Source organism: Silene latifolia, chromosome X (assembly GCF_048544455.1).
Source record: "Silene latifolia isolate original U9 population chromosome X, ASM4854445v1, whole genome shotgun sequence".
In the NCBI taxonomy this organism is placed as follows: domain Eukaryota; kingdom Viridiplantae; phylum Streptophyta; class Magnoliopsida; order Caryophyllales; family Caryophyllaceae; genus Silene; species Silene latifolia.
The window spans coordinates 238,190,508-238,199,013 of record NC_133537.1 but is presented as its reverse complement, the minus strand read 5'-3'; the positions used below and the strand labels follow the sequence as shown (position 1 = coordinate 238,199,013).

General features: G+C 39.8%; 1 non-coding gene across 1 annotated transcript; it reads right to left on the bottom strand.

The window, feature by feature from the left end:
* Positions 1-7,717: 7,717 nt before the first annotated feature.
* LOC141625893 (small nucleolar RNA R71) lies at positions 7,718-7,824 on the bottom strand. Its single transcript, XR_012535638.1, has one exon. It is a non-coding gene; the product is annotated as a small nucleolar RNA R71 (small nucleolar RNA).
* Between the last annotated feature and the right edge of the window lie 682 nt (positions 7,825-8,506).

The following is an 8,506-nucleotide window of genomic DNA, read 5'->3' as shown; positions in this document are numbered from 1 at the left end:
TGAATTTCCTTTAAAGGGATTTGAAGTAATCTTAGGAATAGATTGGCTAAGTAAACACAAAGCCAATATAGATTGTCATCAAAATAAAATAGCTTTGAAAGGACCCAAAGGTGCTAGGGTGTCATACAAAGGTTATTTGGTCAAGCCCAAGGTGAAACTCATTTCGGTGATGACCTTAAAGACGTCTTTGAAGAACGGTTGTCCTATGCTTTTGTGTCATGTGTGGGACACTAGTATTTGAAGACCACAAGCTTAAGAAATACCGGTAGTGGGAGAATTTTAGGATGTATTTCCGGTGGAGTTGCCCGGATTACCTCCACCAAGGGAAGTAGAGTTCGGGGTAGACTTGAAATCGGGAGCGGGACCAATCTCTAAGACCCCATAGCGGATGGGTTTGAAGGAGTTAGAGGAATTGAAGAAGCAACTTTGGAAATTGGCGGATAAGGGGTACATTAGACCTAGTGTTTTACCATGGGCAGCACCGGTTCTATTTGTGAAGAAGAAGGACGGGACTTTGATGTTATGTATCGACTATCGGGAGTTGAATGGCGTCACCATCAAGAACAAGTATCCATTACCAAGAATTGACGATATATTTGACCAACTTAGTGGAGCCGGTGTATTTTTAAAGATTGACTTAAGGTTGGGCTATCATTAATTGATGTTTAAGGATGAGGACATTCCAAAAACCGCATTTAGATCAAGATATGGGCATTATGAGTTCGTACTGATGTCGTTTGGGTTGACGAATGCCCCGACCGCGTTCATTGACCTCATGAATAGGATGTTTAGTCCGTACTTAGACAAATTCATAGTGGTGTTCATAGACAATATTTTGGTCTACTCTATGACCAAAGAGGAGCATGAAGAGCACTTAAGAATCGTGTTACAAACCTTAAGGGAACCTTAACTTTATGCAAAGCTTAGTAAGTGTGAGTTTTGGTTGGAGAAGGTGGCTTTCCTAGGCCATGTGATATCAAGGGATGGAGTTGCCGTGGACCCTGAAAAGATTGAGGTCGTGTTAAAGTGGGTAGCACCCAAGAATGTGGCGGAAATTCAAAGTTTCCTAGGTTTAGCCAGGTATTATCTACGATTCGTGAAAGAGTTCTCTAAGATAGCTAGGCCTTTGACGTCATTTATGAGAAAAGAAAACCGTTTCAAGTAGGTCGGGAGTTGTGAGATGGCCTTCTTAAACATAAAGGAGCGCCTAACCACGGCCCCGGTGTTAGCCTTGCCGGAAGGGAGTGAAAATTTTGAAGTGTATACCGACGCTTCAAAGAATGGTTTGGGATGTGTACTTATGCAGAATGGTAGAGTCATTGCTTATGCATCACGACAATGAAAGTCCTATGAGGAGAATTACCCAATAAATGATCTAGAGTTGGGAGCCGTTGTCTTTGCCTTGAAAATTTTGAGGCACTACTTGTATTGAGTGACCTTTAAGGTGTTTTTCGATCATAAGAGTTTGAAATACATTTACACCCAAAAGGAGTTGAACATGAGACAAACAAGATGGATTGAACTCATTGGGGATTATGACAATGAGATAGTGTACCATGAAGGAAAAGTCAACGTGGTGGCCAATGCCTTAAATAGGAAGTCGGTGCACTTCTTTTGTACCGCCTTGTCCATGCTAAGATTTTAGGAAGAAGTGAAGAAGATGGACATTTATATGATAAGAAAAGGGGAGGCAATCAGAGACTTAACTTTATAACTCGAGTTGTACGTTGAAATTCGGGAGAAGGAAACAAGTGATGTGAAGATCCAAGAGTTGAAAGGAGTGCTAGAGAGGGGTGAACCCTCAAAGTTTGAGTTGCATGAGGACGAAAGCTTTAGATTCAAAGGGAGGTGGTGCATACCAAATGATGAAGAACTTAATAAAAAGATCATAAATGAAGCTCATAACTCACCTTATTCGGTGCACCCGGATGGTTATAAGTTGTACAAGGACCTTAAGAAGACCTTTTGGTGGTCAAACATGAAGAGGGAAGTAGTGGAATTTGTGGCAAGATGCATTCTTGACTTGCCAAAGGGGGAAAGGAGAACACAAGAGACCACAAGGGAAAGTTCAATCACTAGAGGTGCCGGAATAGAAGTGGGAGTCGATATTTATGGATTTTATAGTGCGGTTACCAAGAACTCAAAAGGGGAACAACATGATTTGGGCCATTGTAGATAGGTTAACCAAATCGGCTCATTTCATTGCAATGAAAGACACTTGGAGCAAGGTGGAATTAGCAAATGCATATTTCAAATATGTGGTCAAGCTTCATCTTTGGGTACTCAATTGAAGATGAGTACGGCCTTCCACCTGGCAACGAATGGGCAAACGAAGAGAACCATGCAAACTTTGGAAGACATGTTATGAGCTTGCATCTTGGAATTTGGGGGCTCTTGGGAAGATAGACTACATTTGATCAATTTTTCTTACAATAATAGCTACCATACTAGCATTGTCATGGCACCATTTGAAACCTTGTATGGGAGGAAGTGTCGAAGTTCAATATATTGGGATGGTAGCACCAAAGCAAAGTTGTTGGGACCTCAAATGATCCAAGATATGATTGACTAAGTCCATGTAATCCGAGAGAAGATGAGGGCGACACAAGATAGGAAAAAGCGTTATGCCGACTTGAGGAGAAGTGACATTAAATTTGCGGTGGGAGATAAGGTGTTACTTAAGGTTACACCCATGAGGGGAGTGATGAGATTTGGGAAGAGAGGCAAGTTGAGTCAAAAGTTCATAGTGCCTTATGATATATTGAGAAGAGTCGGGGAAGTGGCCTACCGTTTAACACTTTTCCCGGCCTTTGACCGAGTTCACAACATCTTTCATGTTTAGCAATTGTGTAAATACATAAGTGACCTGTAGCAGGAGCTGGATCAGGGGCTCCCAAACCTGACCAAGTCCAGGCAATATCCAATGATCCACCTCCAACACAACATGTTAAGAGGTTCACTAGGTCCAGCTTTCAGCTGCCAATATGGCCAGCTAAGGTGAGCCTAAACTAAGTCAATCATGAGTCTTAAACATCCAAGAAATGCAAGGGGAAATTCAGCACAGAAAACAAGTAAGGACATCAGTCACATGCTGCTGGAAAGAGTTGATAAAGCATAAAGCAGACTTTCTATTTTTGGTGAGGTAATTGTGAGGCTGTTGCGGGAGGACGACTACACCATCCTTCCACGAAATCAACTGCAAGAAAACTCTAAGAAGCCTAGATGTTAGAAAGTACTCAGCTAGCCAACAAGAACAACATCAACCTGTGCACAAATGACAAAATACCAGACTGCACCCCTCCTTTATTTCAGTCTGTTTTTACCCATTTTTGTTTATCTTTCACCTAGTAATTTTAATTTCCAGCTTGTAATATATTTAAGACGGTTTGTACTCATCCTAGATTAAATCTTGGCCCTTGGATTGTTAAGTTTTCGAGCTGTAATTCAAAGACAAGGCATATATAAGGACATGTGTCTCAACTGTTTGAAGCAGATTATTTTGAATAAAAAATTAGCCTTGAGACTTCTCTTATTTATGTCAAACTTATGTTAAACTATAGTTTGAATCCCTGGCCTGATAATTAACATGTGATCTCTGTGGTTAATTGATCAAAGTCTGTTTGCATCATTAAGTTGAACCTGTGCCTGACTGTGGTTCAGTTTAATTGTGTTGAGTAACATTCAAACATTATTCTTGTGCTCACTGTCGATTTGAGTCTGAAATTTGTTAAGTTATTATCTTGGATTTTCTATGAATCTTCTGTGGAAATTTGGGGGTTTGACTATATCATTTTATCACACAAACAAGTCCTACATTTCAGTTGAGTCTGTTGTCTACAATCTCAGGATTTTAGGCTGCTTCAGTTGATATTAAAAATACTTAGAGTCCTTCAAAAATCATGAGATTTGGCACAGTTTTAGTTTGATATCTAAACTTAATTGTCACAAAATTTCAGAATTTTCCAAAGTCATTTGGTATTTTTAAACTGTCCTGCAAGACAGATAGCATTATTGCATGTCCCTAGGCTTTATACTGCATGACGCTTCACATGTACTTGAGGCGGAAATGATCGAGTTAGATGATGCTTTAACATATGTGGAAACGCCCAAGGAGATCCTAGATCGGAAAGTAAGGAAGACAAGACGTGGTGAGACGGTGTTGGTAAAAGTATTGTGGTCTAACCATCCAGTAGAGGAGGCTACATGAGAGGCCGAGGAAACCATGAAAGATTGATACCCTCACCTTTTCGCACAGGTATGAGTGTGGTTATGAGGTCATAACCGTGTTCTTAGAGGTATAGGGCGTATTACGCAAGTACAAGAAGTACAAGTTTTCCTTCTTTCTTCTCCTTAGATTGTCATCACCTCACCTCATAGCATTTTAGTTGGCGATACCGTACTAGTCTCATAATGTTTTGACCTACCGCCATGCACCCTTGGGGCAATAAGGGACATAGAATTTTTGGGGAAATTATAGTGTCGGGTGTAAACTTCGGGGACGAAGTTCTATTTAAGGGACGAAGATTGTAGTACCTCGCAATTATAAGACCGTACTCGACTGAATGGAGCTCACTCAGCCGAGTGGAGGACCGAGTGAAATTTGGAATGCGGCTCGAAGTTGATGAAACAGAGTCACTCGACCGAGTGGAGCCCCACTCGATCGAGTTGACAGGGCACTCGGCCGAGTGCCTTGTCGTGTCCAGTTTTACGCGAGATTTGGTTGGTGGTGTATCGCTTTCGACCCTTATCCTTTTTAGATTCTCCCCACCTAAAATCACTCCCAACCTAATCTCGACTACTCTCTAAACACTCACAAACAACCATAAACTTATCCTCTAAAAATCTAGTCTCCATATTTGAAGAGTTCTTGCCTTTCTTTCTCTCTAGTTTATCTACAACATTTGTAAGTCGATTTCCACATTTAATTCCTTATTCTTATCTTAGTAAACCTTAATTTTTGTAGTACATTATCTCATAATTAATTAGTGTTATGGGTAATTAAGGGGATTAATTTGTATGTTTATTTTAGTAAATTATGGTAATGAATGTAGTAATTAATTTGTGTAGAAAGCTTCATTGAGGAGCATTTCTAGGCCTTAGCTTGAGGCTTTGTGAATATAAGCTTGAAGTAGGGTTTTCCCTACTTAGCTCTAATAATATGGATGTTTAATTATGCATTTATTGTCATTAATTAAACTTATCTCATGCTAGTTGCATTATAACATGTTATTGATACTTAGGGTTTGTGACTGATGTGACCATAATTAGCGCATATTTAGCCCCCGAATTAGCCTTGTTCCCATGCTTTTTAGTGCATATTTGGGTCATTTATTGTCTTTAGTTCTTTGTTTTGCATATTCTTTGAGATTTTGATCCCTTGGTAGGAAAGGAGTGCAAATCTTGCATTTTCATGACAAAACGAGACTAAATTGATTGAATTCAATGACCAAGCATCAAGGAGAGACAAGATTAGAAGGCCTTTGTACATATGATAGTAGATGAGCAATGTTGAGAAAAGATCCTTGAATCCCCGAGGAAATCCCCAAGGATTTTATGAAGAAAAGGGAAGAAAAAGAAGAAGAAACCATGCTGAGCTACAATCCGAGCGGATTGCCTTGAATCCGTCCGTCCCCAGCACGAGAATCCGTGCGTCTTCCTCCAAAGACGCCCGGGTAAGCAGCCACCAGAATCCGCCCGGATTCCCTTGAAGACGCCCGTCTTCCCCTGCTATAATCCGCCCGTCCCGACACCAATACGCCCGGATTCCAGCCCAGCACGAATTCGTCTCTTCATGCATCAAAGAAAGAAGCCCTTCCTTCGAAAATTACCGGCTTCTCCCTGCTCAATCTAAAAAGTGTAATTACTAGTTTAGCCCTTAGTTAACCCTAATGCATCCACCTAATTTCCACTATAAATACCCCATTAGTCTAATTAGAAGAGCATGTTCTTCTTACCAATTATTAGAGTAGTTAATATCAATCAAATCTCTCTTTAGTATTGTAATCAACAATTAATCAAGTTTTAATACAAGTTTTATTTCTTTAATCTCTCTTTTGTTCATCCTTTATTTTGGGTAATTGAAGATTATTTGGGTTATTATCGGAAGATTGACAACCTCTCAATCAAGCATCAAGTACTTCTTTTATTCTTTGCTTTATTATTGGAATCATTAGTAGGTATAATTCTCTTAATCCCTTTTTAATTATTGTTAATTACTTTCATTTAGTCATCATGTTTCCTTTTGTTGTTATGATTGAAAACCTTGCTAGCATGATCAACATGATAATGAGTGAGTAGTGACCTAGCTAGGGTTAATGGGTAATTAGGGGAAACCAACATGGGGAATGATTCATGCTTAAATTAATATGCTTTCATGGTTTATTTGCTTGCTTGTTTTGATCTCAACTCATGCACATGTTATGTTTGATGAAATGTGAGCCTATGAATCCTTGCATTTTTTACCCATCACCTATCTTTTCAATGATACTTGTAAGACATAAACCAACTCGAGTCTCATTAGACCATGCATGTTGTTGAGTAGGGAAGACTAAGTCGACTTGTAGGTGTTGTACAATCTAATCGATTCGGCTCCGGGACCCAAACTTTCCTAGCATTGTAAGATATAACCCAACTCAATCCATCACAACAATAATTGCTTGCTTATAATTTGAGAACATGTTTGTATGATCAATTCCCATGATTCCCCTATGACCCCATGATACCCTAGTGCTTTTTATCAATTGTTTACAACTCATTTATTTCATCTTGCTTATTTACTTTCATTGCTATTTAGTTAGTGACCTTCTACATCAACCCAAATTGTGACACCCCTAAGTCACCACTAGTTTCAATAGAAATCTCATCTCAATTCCCGTCCCTTGGGATCTGACCTTTACTTGCCTCTTTACTAATTGTAGAGTTGTTTGTGAAGTTATAAATTGTGTTTTGATTCGGACGTGACCCAACGACAACATCTATTCAATTGTGAACATGAAACGGACCGATCAAAAATGGCGTCGTTGCCGGGGACGGTGCTAACTTGATTTAGATTTTCTTATATTGTTATTAGTTGTTTCATTCTTTGCCTTGGGGAAGTAAAACTCCTCAAGGTTTGTTCTAATTGTTTTCAAGTTGTTTGATATTTTGCATGTCTAGAAGGTCGCAAGGTGATTTGTTACCTTTTGATCGTGAAATTGAAAGAACCTTGACAAACAATAGGAGATTTGCTAGGAGGAATTTGAGAGGTATTAGTGAGGTAGTGGATATTCAACCAACTATTGAGTTCATCAACCCTTTTGCAAGAGAAGGTGAGGAGAACCCAACACAAAATACCCCACAAAATCAACCTACAATGCCTAAGTTTTCATCACATTCCGTACCCACCGAGGAGAACCTACCCAATGGTACTCCCACACCACAACATTAGACCGGAAATTTTATTGCCAAATCTGCCTTTATCCAATTAGTCGAAAGGAGCCAATTTGGGGGGATGCCTAGTGAAGACCCTCATTCTCATATGGAAACCTTTTGTGACTATTGTGATGCGATTTCTCAAACCGGTGTGACTCAAGACCAAATTCGATGGGTCTTATTTCCTTTTTCTCTAATCGGCACCGCGAAACAATGGTTGAAGGATAAGGACACTCTCGGAATTGATTCTTGGAAGAAGTTGGCTCTAGCTTTCTACAAAAAGTTCTACCCACCGGAAAAGACTAACATGCTAAGAGCTCAAATTACGGGTTTTAAGCAAAGGGATGAAGAATCTTTGTATGAAGCTTGGGAGCGGTTCAAGGGAATTTGTCGCTCATGTCCTCACCATGGACTTAGCGAGTGGTTCTTGGTACAACAATTTTGGAACGGTTTATATGAAGATTCAAGGAACCATCTCAACATGGGATCAAATGGAATGTTCACCGAAGTTGATGACAATCAAACATGGAACAAGATTGAGGAAATGGCGGTCCATAACTCACAATATAGTAGACGTCGCAAGGCTACTAGAGGAGGAAGGCATGAAGTGGACTCCGTTACTCAATTGGGTGCTCAACTTAGTGCTCACATCGACATAATCAATTTGAAGTTTGAACAAGCTATGGCTAGACTTGAAGAAGTCTCAAAATCACCAAAGCATCATGTTAATGCCATGACGGCATCCTCATCAATCCCAAGTGGGATATGTGAGAATTGTGGAACTTTGGGACATGACCAAAGTGAATGTAGGGGAACAAATGAACAAGTGAATGCTTTCCAAGCATACAAGAGTGGTACCCCTTATTCCAACTATTACAATGAAAACACCAAGTTTCATCCAAATCTCTCATACAAAAGCCAAAATGTTCAAAACCCTCAAACAACATACACCCCACCACCCATGAGAAACCAAAATCAAAGACCCTTTTACAACCAAAACCAAGGTTACCAAAACCAAAATCCATACAATCACCAAAATGACCAAGGTTTTGATGTTCAAAAAGCGGTCCTCCAAATGCAAAAGAATCAACAAGAG